General features: G+C 39.3%; 1 protein-coding gene and 1 pseudogene across 1 annotated transcript in view; one reads left to right on the forward strand and one right to left on the reverse strand.

The window, feature by feature from the left end:
• Positions 1-20,286, forward strand: part of IPO9 (importin 9) — a 53,466-nt gene that overhangs the window by 3,396 nt on the left and 29,784 nt on the right. The window lies entirely within an intron of this gene.
• Positions 7,815-8,236, reverse strand: LOC120228872 (annotated as a pseudogene).

Genomic DNA, 20,286 nt, shown 5'->3' on the forward strand with positions numbered 1-20,286 from the left:
TTTTCTATTTTGTCTGACTGACTTATGATAAGATTGTGCCTTTTGAGAATGTCAGCTCTTTATTTTTGGTGTATTTATGCTTTACTTTTTTGTATCTTAGAATGAAGTTTTGCCTTCTTTTCCTTCTTTCTCAGTTTTCCTCTAAGAGCAGCATCACCCAAATGGTAGAATGAGTTGCTTTCATTCATAAGCTCTAATTCTCCAGGCCAGCATAGCAGACTTTCTTATGTAACCAAATTTAGACCCTAGGTCATTTTCTTCTTAGTTATTTCTTTTTTTGTCTATTAGAAGTGAGAACATTTTCCCCCACCATTTGTCTTTGACTTAGTCTTTTCTGTCTTGCTCCTAGCAGATACATCACATAAAATACATTTTTTCCCCCTTCCATCACCATTATATTGAACTGGGGAGGGGGGAATTATCTCTCCCTCACTTTTCCTGGCATTCAAATGCTGCCCAGGTATCAGTGTTGATTCCCCCGTCTTAGATGCTTAGAGAGATGTTCCTGCTGGCTGGAAGTTTGCTTTCTGGTTCTCATGGGCACTTTTCTGGCTCTCTTACAGTATAGCGTAAGCACTGTCACCTGCGAAGGGAGGCCCTCAAGAATCCAGACGCACTCCTGGGCATGTGGCGGGCACTGAGCCGAGCGGAAGGCGGCCACGCTCGGAAAAAGGCCAGTGGTGGAGTTTTCTTTTTCCTTTCAGCTGTGGTTTTATGGTGCTCATCAACCTCCATGAGAAAAGGGGGGCTTCTCCAGAGCTGTACTCAGAACTCCCCCCTTTCCCAACCAAACCCTATTCACAGGTCTTCCTAGTAGTAGCTTCCCTGACTCTCAGAGCACTGCCAAGTCTCATGTCTCTCTAGTAGACCCTTCAAACAATAGCATATGTTTCTTAACTTACCCTTTATCCTCTGTGCTCTCCTTTGGATCTTCCCTTCTAAGCCAAGTTTTATATAGATAAGGTTTTTTGTCTAGTGAGGTGAAAGGAGAGAAAGAGGAGCAAGGATAATGAGAGAGGGAAGCAAAAGACTAAAACACCAGAGAATGAGCTAGGGAAGGAGGGCAAAGGCTTTCTTGGAAAGGAAATCAGAGGATACCATTTTGGGCTGGATAGACGTATACTCAGGAACCTACAGTCAGGGTGAAAACCCAGATTGACATAATGGGTCTATTTTACTTCCTCTTGGGAAAAGGAACTAGACAAAAATGGGCATTAGAACACGAACTTCTTACAGCCTATTCGAATATCCCCCTTTGGCTTAATTAATTGTAGATAGAATCTTAGTTTAATCTGAATTGTCCTTTTCAAAGGAAGACAAAATAAAACAGCTGTGTATGTCTGTGTCTCTTGTACTTTTCCTGCCTTAACCATCCCAAAGCAAATTAGTCAGCTGTTCTTTCTAATGCTTTCTAAAGAAATTATGCTAAAGACACAAATCAGTAAAACTGGAAGTCCCCCAATACATACCAATATAAGTAAAAGTACCTTTTCCTTATAGACATACATAGTTGTATTTCTTCACAAAATATACGGTCTCTGTTAAGAGAGTACCTATAAATAGAATTTTTACTACCTAACGAAATCAATGGATAGGAGCAACCATATTGATGCCTTAAAACAGGAAGAGAACTTGAGGATTTTTTTTGTCTTTTCCTTGTGTGTGTTAGTTTTAAAGCAGAGTTCACCTATCACCATACCACCACCACCACTATCACTCCTTGTAAACAATTCTTCTTATAACTTTTAGGTTATCTCAAGTTTTATGGTATGAAAATCTTATGTGGTGACTGATATCTCTGTATTTCTAAGGGGCATATACTCTAGGCAGAATAGGAAATACATTAAACAGGAAATACTATTAAATAAGTGATAATTGAATTTCCCTCTTCTATCCCCCTATAACCTAATGCAAGTGAGTTCTTGGTCTTTGAAATTTTGGGATTTCCAAACCAGAGCTGATCATGTGGCCATTGTTTTTGTAACTGTGGGAACTAGTAGAAAAGAAAATCTGTTTATCCAGTCTTTAGTAAATGGTGATTATAGTCTTTGAAGATTTTCTTTCCCACTATTGCTTTTGAGCAGAGTTATATTACTTGAACTTTCAAGCTTCTTCTTTCCTATGTGGAGGAAATAAGCTTTCAGAGAAATGTATCTTAAAATGCTTGTTGTAAGTACAGATCTCCTGGTTGACTTAGGCTTCTGTGCCCCACATGCTTAATCTTCTGATGATCTCTTACTCTTACCATCCTTTGCAATCTCAGTGATGCATGAAGCAAAGTGATTAGTGGAAATTGAGGTGTGATCTTTGATGATCTTGATACTAGATCTCATATTAGAGTGGACAGCTCCCAGCCATTGTGATCATTACCAAGAGTACTACCTTCTTCTGGCACTACGCTTTTCTTTAAAAAGGATAGACTTTAAAAAAGCAGGGTGGGGGGTGAGGGGGTAGACTTGATGTTCTCACGTTAATGAAAAAGAACCCCCAAACAATGATAGGACGTGTGTATAGAGTTTGCCTGGTCTTCATGCTATAACGATTCTTCTAAGTGGTACTAGTGTTCACTGGTGGAAAATGCATGGTTCCTTGTCCTTTCTGTGAGCCTTAGTGTTGACTCTACAACGGTAACAGTATCTGTGCTTTCACTGAAAAAGTAACTATTCAGATTTGTTTAAGCTTTAAAGTCCCACCTCAAGTTTCAGACCCTTTCAAAAACTCTCATTTTTATACCTCAGTATCTTTTCCACATTGTACGAGTAAAGGTAGTTTGTCTTGATTCTGTTTTAGTTTGTCCCTATAGTAATGATCCAAAAATTGTGCTCTTGCCAGGAACATTAAAAGCTATATCATAATGGTCCATGGAAAAATTGAAATATGTACTTTAAAATAATACTGTATGGCCCATATAATTTATGAATATGTGCAGATCATCCTGAAAGATGTCATGTAATTGTCACAGAACTGGTTGACTATTTCCAGGGTAGCTAAACCTGGGTGGACAATGACTTCTAAATGGACTTGGGGCTGTAAAGTTAATATCCATCATCCCACTAAGTTTCTGAAGTCAAAGGAAGTGAGTACCTTTACAAGTGCTCCTTTCTCCCTTCTCCTCCTTTAATTGGATTTCACACATGCATATTAGAGAGCTTCTTTTTTTTCATTAAACTTGAACTTTGGTTGGTATCCAAGAGGCCTTCCAGAATTGTATCTGACTCATAGGTGTTTTAGTCCATTCTGAAAGTTGACTCCCGTATCTTTGGGTTGTAGACACTTACTATTTTTCCTGTTATAAATAGGTTTCATATGTACCAGAGTCTGAACTAGCCAAACTAATCCTAAGAATTAGAATGGATTTCAGTATTTTTAGAGGTAATTCTGCAGGTTTGAAGTGTCTACTTGTGATGTAATCACTTGACTAAATGCCATAGAGAGAACATGGGTTCTTTTGTGGTGCTCTTGCAAAAATTATTCTTTCCTGAGTAAAAAGATAGGTGCAGTAAGATTGTATCAAAAACTGCATCTTAGGGGCACCTGGGTGGCTCTGTCGGTTAGGCCTAGGACTCTTGATTTCGGCTCAGATCATGGTCTCGCCGTTTGTATATGGGAGCCTAGCATCCTCCTCCGTGCTGACAGAGCAGAACCTGCCTGGGATTCTCTCTCCCTTTCTCTCTGCTCTTCCCCCATGCATGAGTTTCTTTGTGTGTGTGTATGTGTGTGCACACATGCACATGTACTCTCTCTCTCAAAATAAGTAAATATACTTAAAAAAAAAAAGTCTGCAGCTTGAATGTAATAAGAATGAGGTAAGAGTCAATGGATTCAGTAAAGAGGCAAGACATAAAATGGAAAAATCAGTAGCCTTCCTATGCACAAACGTAAAAGGTTAGAGGATGTAATAGTGGTTTTTAAAAAACCATTTACAATAGCAACAAAGAAGATTAAATACTTAGGAATAAAATTAATAGGAAATGTAAAAGAACCTATTGGGTGAAGCTGTTTTAACATTCCCGAAAGACTTAAAAAGTAGACTTGAATGTAACTGCTTAATGAGTATGGGTTTTATTTTAAGATGATGGAAATGTTTTGGAATTAGGTAGAAGTGGTAGTTGCACAACATTGTGAATGTACTAAATGCTACTGAATTTTTCATCTTAAAATGGTTAATTTCATGTTATGTGAATTCTACCTCAATTAAAAAAATATCTTTCAGGGTACCTGGGTGGCTCAGTTGGTTAAGCATCCAACTTTGGCTCAGGTCATGATCTCATGATTTCAAGCCATAGGCTCCACAGTGACAGCGCAGAGCCTACTTGGGATTCTCTCTCTCTCCCTGCCCTTCCCCTGTTTGTACGCTCTCTTTCTCTCTCAAAATAAATAAATAAACTTTAAAAAATATATATCTTTCAGAGATCTGTATTAAAGCATTTACAAAGAAATGGGGGGAAAAATAGACTTGAACACATGGAAAGACATATGCTTTCTTTGGATAGGACAGCTCCACATTATAGATGAATACACAAGTTGATTCTAAAGTGTGCAGAAAAACAAACATGAAAGAATAGTTACAAAAATACTGAAAAGGAAAGCTTTGAGGAGGGACTAGATCTACCAGACATTAAAACATTTTATAAAGCCTCTATAATTAAAATAAACAGCATGGTGGTGGTACATGAATACACAAATAGAACTGTGGAATAGAATAGAAAGTCCAGAAACAGACACAGGTACCTATGGAAATTTAATATAGATACAGGTAACATCTCACTCAAATCATTGTGGTAAAGGTGGACATTTTAATAAAGATTACTAGGGGGTACTAGGACAAATGAGTCGGTATTTGGAATCAGATCAGTATCTCATACCATACAAAACAGTAAGTTCCAAATGGATTAGAAATCTAAGAATTTAAAAACGAAACTGTGCAAATTCTAGAAGATATGGATGAATTTTCTTTATTTTTTTTTATGTTTTATTTATTTTTGAGAGAGAGACAGAGTGAGCAGGAGAGGGACGGAAAGAGAGGGAGCCACAGAATATGAAGACAGGCTCCAGGCTCTGAGCTAGCTGTTAGCACAGAGCCCAATGTGGGGCTCGAACCCACAAACTGCAAGATCATGACCTGAGCCGAAGCAAGACCCTTAACCAACTGAGCCACCCAGTCGCCCCGGATGAATTTTTCTTTAATCCTGGCATAAGGAAAGGCTAACTATAACTCGAAATTCAGAGGCAATAAAAGATTGATAAATCTGACTCATAAAATAATGTTTTTAATTTGCATGACAAAAACTATCATATAAAAAGCCAAAAGATGGCTTGGGCGTCTGCGTGGCTCAGTCAGTTAAGCATCCAACTTTGGCTCAGGTCATGATCTCACGGTTTGTGAGTTTGAGCCTGCTTCCGATTCTGTGTCTCCCTCCCTCTCTGCCCCTCCCCAGCTCACGTTCTGTCTCTCAAAAATAAAAAAAATTCAGAAAAATAGTTTTAGGGTTTCTGTTGTTTTAGAGAGAGAGAGAAAATGCTAGCAGGGTAGAGAGGCAGGATAGAGAATCCCAGGCAGGCTCCACTCTCAGCATGAACCCAACATAAGGTCAATTCCAGAATCCTGGGATCATGACCTAAGCCAAAATCAAGAGTCCAATGCTCAACCGACTGAGCCGCCCAGGCACCCCAGTATATAAAGAACTCTTAAAACTGGGGACTCTGTTTCCCTGTCTGTATTTGGGAAAGAAGAATGGGATGAGGGTGCTATCTAGAAGGATGAGGGAGCAACCCAGAGGACCTATGGCTAGCAAGGAAGGGTTTGGCCTGAAAATCAAGATGTTAAGAGATGGCAGATGGGGCTGTCAAGAACCTGCCATGTGGCTGTTTAGTACAGGAGTCAGCGCACCTATAGACAGATCCCGGCTGCTGCTCAAGGTTGTTCCCTAGGCTCCTGGGAGGGGAAAGACGAGCTGAGAGGTCTCAGGAGGCAGGAGCCACTTCTCAAACTGTCCTCCTGGGACTCAGGAGTGGAGATGGTGGTTGAGGATAGCCCCCAGGCCACCTTACTGGGCCTTTCTCAGGTACCTTCTCTGGACTTTGAGCCCATAGGGAACTGTGAGCCCCTGACCATTGCTGCCAAGGAATGTCCTGCCCACCTAGGCCAGCTCCTGGCTGAAAGCTGGAGCAGGTGCTGAAGGTGTCTCACCAGCTCCACTTCCCCTGTCAGAATGTCACACCACCACTACTCCCTGAAGTCATCATGTGAGCCTGAATGTGAAATGTCCCTTTTTGGAGTAAGGGAACAGGAGACCACTAAGGCAGACCTGGAAGAAGCAGAGGTGGTGGGGGACCTAGGGCCAAAAGCCTGGGCCTGTCTCCATTACCTGGAACACCCGTGCCTATTGCTAGAGCAGATGGCAGGACTCCAGCAGCTGTGCTTGCAGACGCAGAGGCCCCCAGGGAATCCTGAAGCAGAGGAAGAGAAGCTGCCAGCCTGGGCCCCTTTACCTCCACCTTCTCCTTCCCCAGGCAAGTGAGTTACACGGGTTGCTCAGCCACACACAGGAGACAGCTTTACCCCTAAAGGTAGGGGTGCCTAGTACCAATCCTCCCAGGCTGTTAAGAGGGCCCAGCAGAGCTAGCACACATCTTTCCATCCTCCCAGGAACACAAGTAGGATCTCCCACTGGAACAAGATCAAGGTCCTGTTCAACTGGATCTGTTGGAGGAGTCTGAGACATTTTGAGTCCCCTGCCCCTCCTCACGGCCCCACCCCTAGAATTGAGTCAAAGAATGTTCCTAAAAGACCTCGATGTCAGCCCCTCCAGAAGACATTTATGCCATCACTTGTGGTTAAGAAGCAACAAACAAAACCCTTTGTGTATGCTGAGAACTCCTGGTGCAGGGATGTGACCCTGGATGGAGGGGTGTGTGTTGAAGTCTTCTTCACCCTTTCCCCTGTTCCTGCTTTGGGGTCCTGACAGAAAAAGCTACTGATGCTCACCCTTTCTCTCTCTCTCTCTCTCTCTCTCTCTCTCCCTCCCTCCCTCCTCTCTCCTCTCTCTCTCTCATCTGTGATTTTGTTTTTAATTATCTTAAGCCTTATCACATAATTTAAAAATTTGTGCTGATGATGTATCTCCTTTACTTTAACCCTTCTAACGAGTTGGCAAAAGCACCATTACCAATCATACATATATGGTAAATCCACAGTTGTGTTTGTGAATAGCGGTTTGGAAGACAATCCTGAAGACAATCACAAGCCAAATCTGCTACTATAACTTATCACACTGAATTTTAAAAGCATCTGACCTTACAGGTCATCTGTAAAATGTGAGAAGTGTTAATATTCTTTATTTAATTTTATACATAAACCACACTAAAATGCCTTTCATTGAGCAAAAGGCAACATTTTAAATGCAGGGAATTCTAATTAAATTGGCATAGTTAAGACTAAAAAGATAAAGTGGACGTTGCCAGCTTATCTTCAGCCCTTGCCTTTAACAGGCTAACAAACACAACTTGAAACACAGCTGAATATTGCTGTTCTGATATAGTGAAGGGATTTCCTCAGTATTTAAATATATTAATATAGCCAGTTATGTAAACCTAAATATAAAACCAATCTCCTATAAGTTTAGAAATGGCATTTACCATCTCTGAAAAGCTGAACATCTAATCAATTCCAATCATATTTTTTGAAGGGGAAAACAGTGACAGCACTTGCTGAACCAGAATTACTATCAAAGTTCAAAAAGCAAATCATATTCATTTAACCACAAGCCAATCTAAATTAAATCAAAACTGTCCAAAATATTCTATCAGCCATTCATGATCTGAATTCTGGTGTATGAGATCAATTTAAATATAACACACATAAAAAAAAGTCGTGAGACATTTTTGTTTTGTAATAAATAAGGCAACAGCCAACTATTACTCGTTAGTAGCTTTTTTGAGATAAGCTATCAAGTCTGCACTTTCCACTGCATTCTTAATGCCAGCGAAGATCATTTTTGTTCCTGGGATGTACTTCTTGGGATTCTCCCAATACTACATCAGTGTCTCCTCTCCCCGGGTGATGCCTTTGTTTCTTGTTGGCATCCATGTAAGAAAATCCTGGGGCTTGACCCATCTTTCACCCAAATAAACCATGGAGATATGGCCCAGTCTTGTGTTTGCCTCCCTTTTCCACGGTATGGCACTGGGCACACTTCTGAACAAAAATCTTCTTGCCTTTCTCAGCATCACCCATTTTTAAATCACTCTTTGGTCACGTGCGAAGTGAAGGTGCCCACTCACAAGCCGGATGTCCAGCTCTCTCCTCACCCTTCTCTCAGAAGAGAAGGCTGGGTCTTTCTCCTCTGGGCAGTCTGGCAGAGGAGCCCTGGTTCCCTGAGAGGCTCCAAGGGATGGCAGCCCCTGGGCTCCTTGCTGGTTGCCAGAAATCCCTGGGCCTAGTCAGTGTGAACTAACTTACTCATCATGAGTCCATGGAGTGTATTTGGCATGGAGATCTACTGGGGCCTATTGTGTCACGGATGTATATTTAAAGCAAAATGATGTGTAGCTCTATAAGTCTGTCACTGTTGTGAACTGGCTGGATCCAACCATCTTTTCTGAATCATACACTCAAAAGAGTTGGTCTTCTGGGTGAGATACTGCAGAAGGCTGGAACTAACCTTCATTCCTCAGTGGGCAGTTTGTAAGAGTCTTGTTTTCCTCCTCATACCTCCATGGACAGCCCAGAACAGAGAAGGGTACTATCTTGGGTGCCTATGCATTGAGTCTTGCCTATGGAACAGAGCGCCTGAAGACTGAACCTGAAATGAAAGGGTCAGGGCCAACGTAGAGAATAGGAGAGTAAGATTCCAGGTCTGTCTTCAGCTGCTTTGGTCCCTAATAGCCTTTACACATCATAGCTGAAACCAGAGACTCATACTAGCTTTTAGATGTTGACAAAATCCATTAAATTTTCTGAGTTATAGCTCCCTACTTAGTCTTCCCAATGATTTAATAATGCCTGCTCTACCCACCTCACAGTCTTGTTATGAGGATAAAACAAGATTAAAGTGTAAAAAAAATTTTTTTTGTTGTTAAGGAACAAAGGACCAAAATCCCAGTTGAAAAATGCGAGGGAGATATGGACAAATCACCCCCCACCCAAGGCACTCAAACGTACAAAAAAAAAGGTTTAGAGAGGTTATAGAAATCAAACAACCATTTCTTATCTGTCAGACTGGCAAAATAGTAACATATTCTGTTGGTGAAGCTGTGAAGAAACACCCTTAACATTGCTAGTGGAAATGAAAATTGGTACAGACCTTTTGGAAGAAAATTTGGCCATGCCTAACAACACTATGTAATGCACTTACCTTTTGATCCAGCAGACCCACTTATAGGGGTTGAAGGTACACCTTCAACAATATAAAAATACATATTGTTTACTGCAACATAGTTTATAAAGGCAGAATATTGGAAGCATTGTAACTGCGTACATTGTACAATATATACAGTATGTGTATATACATATATATGTATGAATAGGAGAGTGGTTGAGTAAAGTATATCTATACAATGGTATGTTATGCAGCTGTAAGGAAAAAGAATGAAGAATCTCTGAACTGATTTGGAATTATTTCCAGAATATAATGTTAATTGAAAAAAAAAAGAAAAGTACAGAGGCGCCTGGGTGGCTCAGTAGGTTGACTTTGGCTCAGGTCATGATCTTACAATTCATGGATATGAGCCCCATGTTGGGCTCTGTGCTGACAGCTCAAAGCCTGGAGCCTGCTCCAGATTCTGTGTCTCCCTCTCTCTCTGTCCCTCCCCTACCCGCTCTCTCTCTTTCTCTCTCTCTCAAAAATAAATATTTTAAAAAATTTTTTAAGAAAAAAAGTACAAAACAACTGTTGATGTAAATAAGAGGACATAAAAAAATACACATGTATCTGCTCATTAACGCAAAAGAAATACAGGAAAGATAAACCAGAAGCTGATTGGTTACCTACATGGAGTGGGTGGAGAAAAGGTGGAAATAAGTTAATAGGGATGAGGATGGAGCAATGCTTCTTTTAATATTCCTTTTTGTATAGCTTTGAGAATTGTAGTAGTATCCCTCAAATAAATAATTAAAATGAAACAGTGGAAGGGCCCCAAAAGGAAGTAGTAACAAATGAACCAGACTGTTACAAATGAATAACATAACTATTATTGGATGTTGGGAGACAAAAGAATTAGTCCAAATAACTTTGGAATATAGTGTGTGTTTTGACTGCATATTGTAAGATTAAAGTTAAAAAGAACTATTCACAAAAACTGTACTCCGGCTAATATATCTTGTTTTTCACAAGAGTATGAGTTAATAGTTCTGTAATTAGTTTACTAGGATTAAATGAATAGGTAAATTTATTGTAGAAAATTAGAGCCAGAGGGATGTCTGAGTGGCTCAGTCGGTTAAGTGTCCATCTCGCGGTTCGTGGGTTCAAGCCCCGCGTCAGGCTCTGTGTTGACAGCTAGCTCAGAGCCTGGAGCCTGTTTCAGATTCTGTGTCTCCCTCTCTCTCTGACCTTCCCCTGTCGCGCTTTCTCTCTCTCTCTCTCAGAAATAAATAAAAACATTAAAAAAAAATAAACATAAAGGAAAATGAGAGCCAGAGAAAACATTACATCAGGAAAAGAGGAAAAGTAGAATGAACCTTTGGATTGACATGGCATTGGATTGACATCTGAAGTGTCAGTAGATAGATGAGTGGATGGATAGATGGATGGATGGCAGGCAGGCAGATGGACGTATGTATGTATAGGTGTACATTAGTGTACATACATACGTTTCTTCGTGGTGTTCTCTGAGAGGGCCTAGGAGCAGTGACATCCCAGTAGCATTGAGCACACCTAGCATCCAGACCTTGGTTTCTAAAATAGAATAGCATTCCCTACTAAAATAAGTACCAGGGTTCCTTGAAGAAAAAGTTGTTTTCAGGACATAAGCAGGGAAAATACAAGATAAGCCTAGAATATCTTGTGATATCAGGAAAAAAGGCAGTGCTGTAAAAAGGATGGTAGTGTAGAGAAGTATACAGGAGCCAAATGAAAGGAGTGCCAATGGCCACAGTAGTACAATTTGGGCAACAAAATAAATGATGATAGTACTGGATTAAAACTATAGAATAAAATAAATAACATGAGTCCACACTGGTGTAAAGAAATAATTATTAGATAGAGAAAGGAGAAAGGACAGTTCTTCGTTAGAAAAGAATTGTGGTTAATAAGAATAAATGAAATAAAAGAATATAGAAAACAAAAGAAATACAACAGCACCATTAGGCAAACTACACAGTGATAATTTTTGCCAATAGGATCTACAGATGGATACTAAAATCAGTGTGTGAAAGTAGAAGAAACAAGATATTATCATAATCTCAAAGTATCTCTCCCAAGATTTTTATCTTGGGAAAAACAGTACCTTTACAGTGGAGAATCCTAGTAGACCCCACATTATCAAATAAGTGATCATGGTTAACATTTCCAGTAAGTTTTCAACATTATGTATTCCCTGGTTAGGATATACTGGGGACTTCTCTAATATTTTTGCCAAAAATGAACCTCAGTCTAATCATGAGGAAACTTGGGTCAAACACACATTGAGAGACACATTCTACAAAGTAACTGATCATTACTCATCAGAAGTGTTCCGGTCATAAAAGACAAAGAATAAGAGAATGTCATGCATTAGAGGAAACTGAAGAGACATGACAGCCAAGTACAACATGGGATCTTGGATTGGATCCTGAAACAGAAAAGGGACGATAAGGGAAAATGATGAAATTCTAATCAAGTCTGTAGTTCAATTAAAACTAACCCATGTTCGTTTTTTGGTTTTGATCATTGAACCACAGTTATGTAGGTTGTTAATATCAGAGGAATGTGAGTAAAGGATACCATGAACTCTGTGTACTGTTTGTCAGCTTTTCTTTAAGTCTAAAAATGATTTCAAAATAAAACATTTAAAAATATAAAGACATAGATCATTTTCGAAAAGTAGCTTTTAACCTGTGTGCTTGCATAAGCTTTGAACATGAAATACTGTATGGGTGACTTTTTCTTGGTATTAAGCTTCTCTATTGCATAAATATCCTTTGGATGGCTATTTCAGTGAAACCCAATTGTGATAGTTAGAATTCACCATAGAAGGTACCTTTAGTTACAGAGATAGGAAAGCCAAGCAATATACTCATTATGAGCAATAAAAACAATACTGGCACAGTTTATGATTTTATTTTAGTTACAGAATTTTTGTTATGAAAAGAACTTTTAAGATCTATTCTCTTACATTAGCAACTTTAAAGTATATAATACAGTATTATTAGCCATATCTGACATGCTGTACATTACTTCTCCTGACTTATTTAATTTAATTTTTTTTAATATTCATTCTTCAGAGAGAGAGCATGAGCAGGAGAAGGGCAGAGAGAGAGGGAGACACAGAATCAGAAGCAGGCTCCAGGCTCTGAGATGTCAGCACAAAGCCCAGACACAGGGCTTGAACTCACAAACCATGAGATCGTGACCTGAGCTGAAGTCGGACGCTTAATCAGCTGAGCCACACGGCCGCCCCCATGACTTAGTTACTGTATAACTGGAAGTTTGTACCTTTTGACTCCCTTCATCCACTTTGGCCCCCTCCTTTCCACATGTCTCCCACTCCCACATCTCTGGCAACTACCCACACACACACCACATTTTCTTTTTTTCTTTTCTTTTTTATCCATTTATCAGTTAGTGAACATTTAGTTTGTTTCCATATCTTGGCCATTGTGAATAATGCTACAGTGGACATGGGGGTGCATATATATTTTCAAGTTAATGTTTTTGTTTTCTTTGGACAAATACCTAGAAGTAAAAATGCCAGATCATGTAGTAATTCTGTTTTTAATTTTGGGAGGAACCCCCATAGTGTTTTCCATAGTAGCTGCACCAATTTCCATTCCCTCCAATGGTGCGTAAGTGTTCCTTTTTCTCCACATCCTCACCAACACTTGTTATTTCTTGTCTTTTTGACAATATAACATCCTAACAGATAGGAGGTGATGTTTCATTGTGGTTTTTATTTCCATGATAGTAATATTGAGCATCTTTTCATGTATTTGTTGGCCATCTATATGTCTTCCTTGGGAAAATGTCTATTCAGATCCTCTGCCCATTTTTTAATTGGATTGTTCTTTTGCTGTTGGGCTGTCTGAGTTCTTTATGTACTGGATATTAATCCCAATCGGGTACATGAGCTGCAGATATTTTTCCCATTCAGTAGATTACCTTTTCACCTTGTTGGTGCTTTCCTTTGCTGTACAGAAACTTTTTAGTGTGATATACAGGCATACTCTGGAAATATTGCAGATTTGGTTCCAGACCAGGGGAATAAAGCAGATATTGCAGTGAAGAGAGTCAAATGAATTTTTTGCTTTCCCAGTAAATATAAAAGTTATATTTATACTGTATTCGGTTAAAGTGTGCAGTAGCATGTCTAAAAATTCACTGTATGCATCTTTATTAAAACTACTTCATTGCTAAAAAAAAAAAAAAAAAAATGCTGATCATCATCTGAGCTTCCAAGAGGTCATAATCTTTGGTAAAGAGTCTTGCATAATCTCTGCTAGAGAGTCTTGCATCGATGTTGATGGCTGCTGACTGATCAGGGCAATGGGTGCTGAAGGTTGGGGTGGCTGTGGCAGTGTCTTAAAATAAGACAGCACTGAAGTGTGCCACATCGATTGACCCTTCCCCAGATAATTTCTCTGTAGCAGGTGATGCTGCTTGGAAAGATTTTACCCACAGTAGAACTTCTTTCAAAATTGGAGCCAGTCCTCTCAGACCCTGCCCCTGCTTTATTAACTACCTCTGTATACTATTCTAAATCCTTCATTGCCATTTCAACAGTCTTCACAGCATCTTCACCAGGAGTAGATTCCATTTCAAGAATCTGTTTTCTTTGTTCATCCACAAGAAGTAACCCCTCATCCATTAAAGTTTGTCATGAGATTGTAGCAATTCAGTCACATCTTTAAGTTCCACTTCAAATTTTAGTTGTCTTGCCATTTCCACCACACCTGCAGTTACTTCCTCTCCTCAAAATCCTCCATAAAGGTTGGAATCAACTTCCAAATCCCTCTTAATGATGATATTTTGACCTCTTCCTATGAATTATGAATGTTCTTAATGGCATCTAGAATGGTGAATCCTTTCTAGAAGCTTTGCAATTGACTTTGCCCAGATTCCTCAGAGGAATCACTGTATGATGGCTATAGCTTTACAAGTATTTCTTAAATAATAAGACTTGAAAGTCAAAATTATTCTTTGATCCTTGTGCTGCAGACTGGATGTTGTGTTAGCAGGCACGAAAACAACATTAATCTGATTGTACATCTCCATCAGATCTCTTGGATGACCAGGTAGATTGTCAGCAGTAATATTTTGAAAGGAATCTTTTTTTCTGAGTAATAACTCTCAACAGTATGCTTAAAATATCCAGTAAACCATGTTATAAGCAGATGTGCTATATCATCCAGGCTTTGTTTTTCCATTTATAGAGCTCTCTAAAGGAGATTAAGCTTCATTCTTTTTTTTTTAAATGTTTATTAGAGAGAGAGAGGGCGCACAGGCGCGTAGGGTCGAATGGGGGAGGGGTAGAGAGAGAATCCCAAGTAGGCTCCACTCTGTCAGCACATAGCTGGACTTGGGGCTCAGTCCCATTAACTGTGAGATCATGACCTGAGCATAATCAAAAGTTGGATGCATGGGGCACCTGGGTGGCTCAGTCGGTTGGGCATCCAACTTCAGCTCAGGTCATGATCTCACAGTCGTGGGTTCAAGCCCCATATTGGCCTCTATGCTCACAGCTGGCTCAGAGCCTAGAGCCTGTTTTGGATTCTGTGTCTCCCTCTCTCTATGACCCTCCCCTGCTCACGCTCTCGCTCACTCTCTCACTCTCACTCACTCTCTCAGAAATAAATTAAAAAAAAAATTTAAAAAACGAGTTGGACGCTCAATTGACTGAGCCACCTAGGCACCCCTAGCATAATTCTTTTTTTTTTTTTAATGTTTATTTATTTTAGAGAAAGAGAGAGAGCACACGTGTGAGCATGAGCAGGAGGTAGGTGGGGGGTGGGGGGTGGAGAGGAGGACAGAGGATCCAAAGCAGGCTCTGGGCTGACAGCAGAGAGCCCAACATGGGGCTTGAACCCACGAACCGTGAGACCATGACCTGAACTGAAGTCAGACACCTAACTGATTGAGTCACCCAGGCTCATCCTAGCATAATTCTTAAGGACTATAGGATTTTCAGGATGGTAAATGACCATTGGCTTCAATTTAAAGTCATCAGCTATATTCGCCGCTAGCAAGACAGCCTGTCCTTTGAAACTTTGAAGCCAGGCACTGACTTCTCTTTAGCTATGAAAGTCCCAAATGGCATCTTCCAAGATAAATCTGTTTTACCTACATTAAAAATCTCTTGGGGGCACCTGGGTGGCTCATTCAGTTAAGCAGCCAACTCTTGATTTCAGCCCAGGTCATGATCTCATGGTTCGCGAGTTTGAGCTCTGCATCAGGCTCCAAGCACGGACAGTGTGGAGCCTGCTTGGGATTCTCTCTCTTCCTTTCTCTCTGTCCCTCCCCCCTCAAAATAAATAAATAAGCTTTTTTTTTTTTTTTTTTAATGTGTTGTTAATGTAGCCACCTTCATTAGTTATCTGAGCTAGACCTTCTGGATAACTTGCTGCAGCTTCTATATCAGCACTTGCTGCTTTGCCTTGCATGTTTATATTATGGAGATCTCTGCTTTGTTTAAACCTCATGACCCAACCAACCTCTGCTGTCTTCAAACTTTTCTTCTGCAGCTTCTTCATCTCTATTAGCCTTCATAAAATTTAAGAGAGTTAGGACCTTGCTCTGGATTAGACTTTGGCTTAAGGGAATGTTGTGGCCGGTTTGATCTGTCCAGACCACTAAAACTTTCTCCATATCTGTAATAAGACTGTTTCCATTTCTTACCGTTGGTGTGTTCACTGGAATAGTACTTCTACTTTCAGTCAAGAATTTTTTCTTTGTATTCACAACTTGGCTAACTGACACAAGAGGCCTGGCTTTCAGCTTCTCTTGGCTTTTTTTTTTTTTTTTTTTTTTTTTTTTTTTTTTTTTTTTTTTTTTTTTTTTTTTTTTCTGAGAGAAAGTGCGTGAGCAGAGGAGGGTCAGAGAGAGAGGGAGATACAGAATCTGAGCAGGCTCCAGGCTCTGAGCTAGCTGTCAGCACAGAGCCCGACGCAGGGCTCAAACACACGAACCATGAGATCATGACCTGAGCCAAAGTTGGAGGCTTAACCGACTGAGCCACCCAGGCACCCCAGCTTCTCTTAGCTTTTGACATGTCTTCCTCACCAAGCTTTTTAAAGTGTGAGACGTGCACCTCTTTCTTTCACTTGACTGCATAGGGGTTATTATATGGTTATTAGTTGGTCTAATTTCAATGTTGTTGTGTCTCGTGGAATAGGGAGGCCCAAAGAAAGGGAAAGAGAAGGGGAAATGGCTAGTTAGTGGGGCAGTCATCACACAATAGTTATCAGTTAAGTTCACCATCTTACATGGACAGTTTGTGTTGCCCCAAAACAATTACAATAGTAACAATCAAAAATCACTGATCACCATTACAAATATAATAATGGAAAAGTTTAAAATCTTGAGATAATTACCAGAATGTGACACAGAGACACAAAGTAAGCAAATGCTTTTGAAAAAAATGGCACCGATAAGCTTTCTCAACATGGGGTTTGCCCCAGACCTTCCATTTGTAAAAAAAAAAACTCAGTATCTACGAAGTGCAGTAAAACAAGGTGCGATAAGATATGCCTGTAGTCCCACTTAATTTATTTTTGCTTTTGCTCTTGGTGTCAAATCTAGAAAGTCATTGCTAAAACTGATATCAGGAAACTTACCACCTATGTTTTACTCTAAAAGTTTTATGGTTTCAGGTGTTACATTCAAGTCTTTTAATCTATTTTGAATTAGTTTTTGTATATGGTGTAAGACAGTGGTCCAGTTTGATTCTTTTGCACGTGGCTGTCCAGTTTTCCCAACACCATTTATTGAAGAGACTGCTTTTCCCTTGGATATTCTTGCCTCCTTTGTTCTAAAGTAATTGACCATTGGTTTATTTCTGGGCTCTCTTCTGTTCCACTGATCTATGTACCTTTATGCCAGTACCATAGTTTTAATTACTATAGCTTTGTAAATTAATTTTAAGTCAGGGAGTCATGATTCCTCCAGCTTTGTTTGTGCTCAAGATTGCTTTGGCTCTTTGGGGTTTCTTGTGGTTCCATACAGATTTTAGGATTGTTCTATTTCTGTGAAAAATGCCATTGGAATTTTTACAGGGATTGCCACAATAACTGATTTTTAAAGCTTTTGCTATGTGCCATGTATTGTTCTCACAGGATTGCTTGGTAACTTGATACCGTTATCTTTATTTTGCTGATGGGGACAATGGGGTTTAGGAAAGATAAGTAACTTGCCTAAGCTTAGACACAGTGGCTTTAGGATTTGAGCCTAAACTTGCCTACCCCATCCCTTTAACCTCACTTATCTCCAGCTCCCTCCAAATAGGAATGATGCACCTATTGTAACTGGTGCTCCTGCTACAACTGAACACCTCTGAAAAGTTATTGTTCATTCCCTAGAACAGTGCTGTCCAGTAGGAATACAATGGGAGTCTCACATGAGATTTTAAATTTTTTAATAGCCATATCGAGAAGGTAAAAAGGAAAAGGTAAAATTAACTTTTAAAACTGTATTCATTTAATCTCGTGTGCAAAGTATTTCAGTATGTAATCAGTATAAGCATTACTGAAATATTTTACACTACATTGTTTTCATACTAAGTTTGCAGTTTGGTCTGTTTTTTACACTTGCAGCACATGTCAATTCTCACTAGCTGCATTTCAGGTGGTCGGTAGCCACTTGTAGGTGATGGCTACCATGTTCATAGCGCTAGATTGTGAGATGTGAAAATTACGGTGCGCTCTTGGTCTTACATTCTTCTGCCTCATTTGGCAATAGACTCCTTTACAAGTATAAATTAGACCTAATTAAAAAAAATTTTGTAGTAAAATACATTCAATATACCATTTTAACCATCTTTAAGTGTACACAGTCCAGTGGTATTTAATATATTCACATTGTTGCACAACTGTCACCACCATCCCATAATTCATCTTGTAAAACTGCAACTCTAAACACATTAAGTAACTCCTCATTTCCCCCTTCTCCAGCCCCTGGCAACTACTTTTAAACTTTCTGTTTTCATGATTTTGACTACTCTAAGTGCTCATATCAAAATCGAATCATACAGCATTTGTCTTTTTGTGACTAATGTATTTTATCTAGCATAATGTCCTCAGGATTCACCTATTTCAGCAATTGTTGTTTCATATTGCAGAAGTTCCTTCCTTTTGAAAGCTGAATAATATTCCAATGTACATATATACTAGTGCATTTTACCTGCTCATCTCTGAATGGACACTTGGTTGCATCTGTCTTTTAGCTATTATGAACAATGGTACTGTGAACATGGATGTACAAATATCTCTTCAAGACCCTGCTTTCAGTTCTTTTGGTTATATACCCAGAGGTGGGATTTGCTAGATCATATGGTGCACCTATTTCTGATTTTTTGAGGAACCACTGTATTATTCTGCACAGCAGCTGGGCCATTTTACATTCCCACCAAGCATGTGTAAGCATTCCAGTTTCTCCACACCCTCCCAGATACTTGTTTTCTGTTGTGTTGGTGGTAGCTCTCCAGTGGTAGCTCTCCTAATGAGTGTGTGGTGGCATCTCAAAGTTTTGATTTGCATTTCCCTAATGATTAATGATGTTGAGCATCTTTGGCCATTGGCCAATGTCTGTTGGCCTTTATCTGTCTTCTTTGGGGAAATACCTGTTTATGTCTTGTGCTTATTTTTGAATTAGGTTGTTTGTTTTGTTGTTGTTGAATTTCAGTTCTCTATGTTTAGGATATTAATCTCTTATCAGATAAATGATATTTTTTTAGAAAAATTTTTTTCTTGTTAAGTAAACTCTACCCCAACGTGGTGCTCAAACTCACAACTCCAAGATCAAGAGTTGCATGCTCTACTGACTGAGCCAGCCAGGTTCCCCGCCTCCCCATCAGACAAATGATTTACAAATTGTTTTTTCCATCCTCTGGAAAAACCTTTTCACTCCATTGAAGTATTTTTTGATGCACAAAATTTTAAAATTTTTATGAAATCTGATTTGTATATATTTTTTCTTTTGTTTTCTGTGCCTTTGGTGTCATATCCAGAAAATCATTGCCAAATCTAATGTCATAAAGCTTTTGTCCAGTGTTTACTTCTAAGAGTTTAATTGTTTTAAGTATTACAGGTAGGCCCCTGATTCATTTTGAGTTCATTTTTGTGTATAGTATTTGATAAGGGTCCAGCTTCATTTACTTGCATGTGGATATTCAGTTTTCCCAACATTTGTTGAAAGCTGGCTTTCTGCACTAAAAGACCTTGGTACCTTTGTAATAAATCATTTGACCATGTATGTGAGGGTTTATTTCCGGGCTCTCTTATTCTTTTCATTGCTATATATTATTTGACTTTATGCCAGTACCACATTGTTTTGATTACTGTAGATTTGTAGTAAGTTTTGAAATCAGGAAGTATGAGTTCTCTGGGTTTGGTCTCTTTTTCTTTTTTTGGTCAAGATTGTCTTGGCCATTTGAGGTCCCTTGAGATTCAGTGTGAATTTTAGGATTTCTGTTTCTGGGGGGGAAAAAAACCATCATTGAGATGTTAATATGGATTACATTGAAGGATCTAAATTTTAAATTTAATGTAGCATTGTGCTTCGTCTCTCAATATGCATTTTAAGTTTACTGCTTACATTGCTTATTGGAAACTGTTCACTTACAACAGTTATATTTTTAGAACTAAACTTGTTAAAGCTAGATTTTCTTATACTTAATCATCTCTTACCTGGTAGCGTATATCTGAACAACTCCTATGAAATCTCACTTTTTAATTTTTCTTTGGACTTAGATAGTACTGATTTTTAATTAGATACTACATTAATTGGTCTGAGAGGAAGGTGTTCCATCTTGGAAGATGCTCTGCAGAAATCAGAGAAAGTGAGAGGGCTGGAACTAATCATTGTAAGCAGCCGTGTCCTGCAGCCCAGCCTGCTTTGTTTTTCTTATTTAGAAGAATCAATCTTGGGAGTTACCAGCACT

The sequence above is a fragment of the Hyaena hyaena genome, unplaced genomic scaffold (assembly GCF_003009895.1).
Source record: "Hyaena hyaena isolate Hyena2069 unplaced genomic scaffold, ASM300989v1 scaffold_28, whole genome shotgun sequence".
Classification (NCBI taxonomy): Eukaryota; Metazoa; Chordata; class Mammalia; order Carnivora; family Hyaenidae; genus Hyaena; species Hyaena hyaena.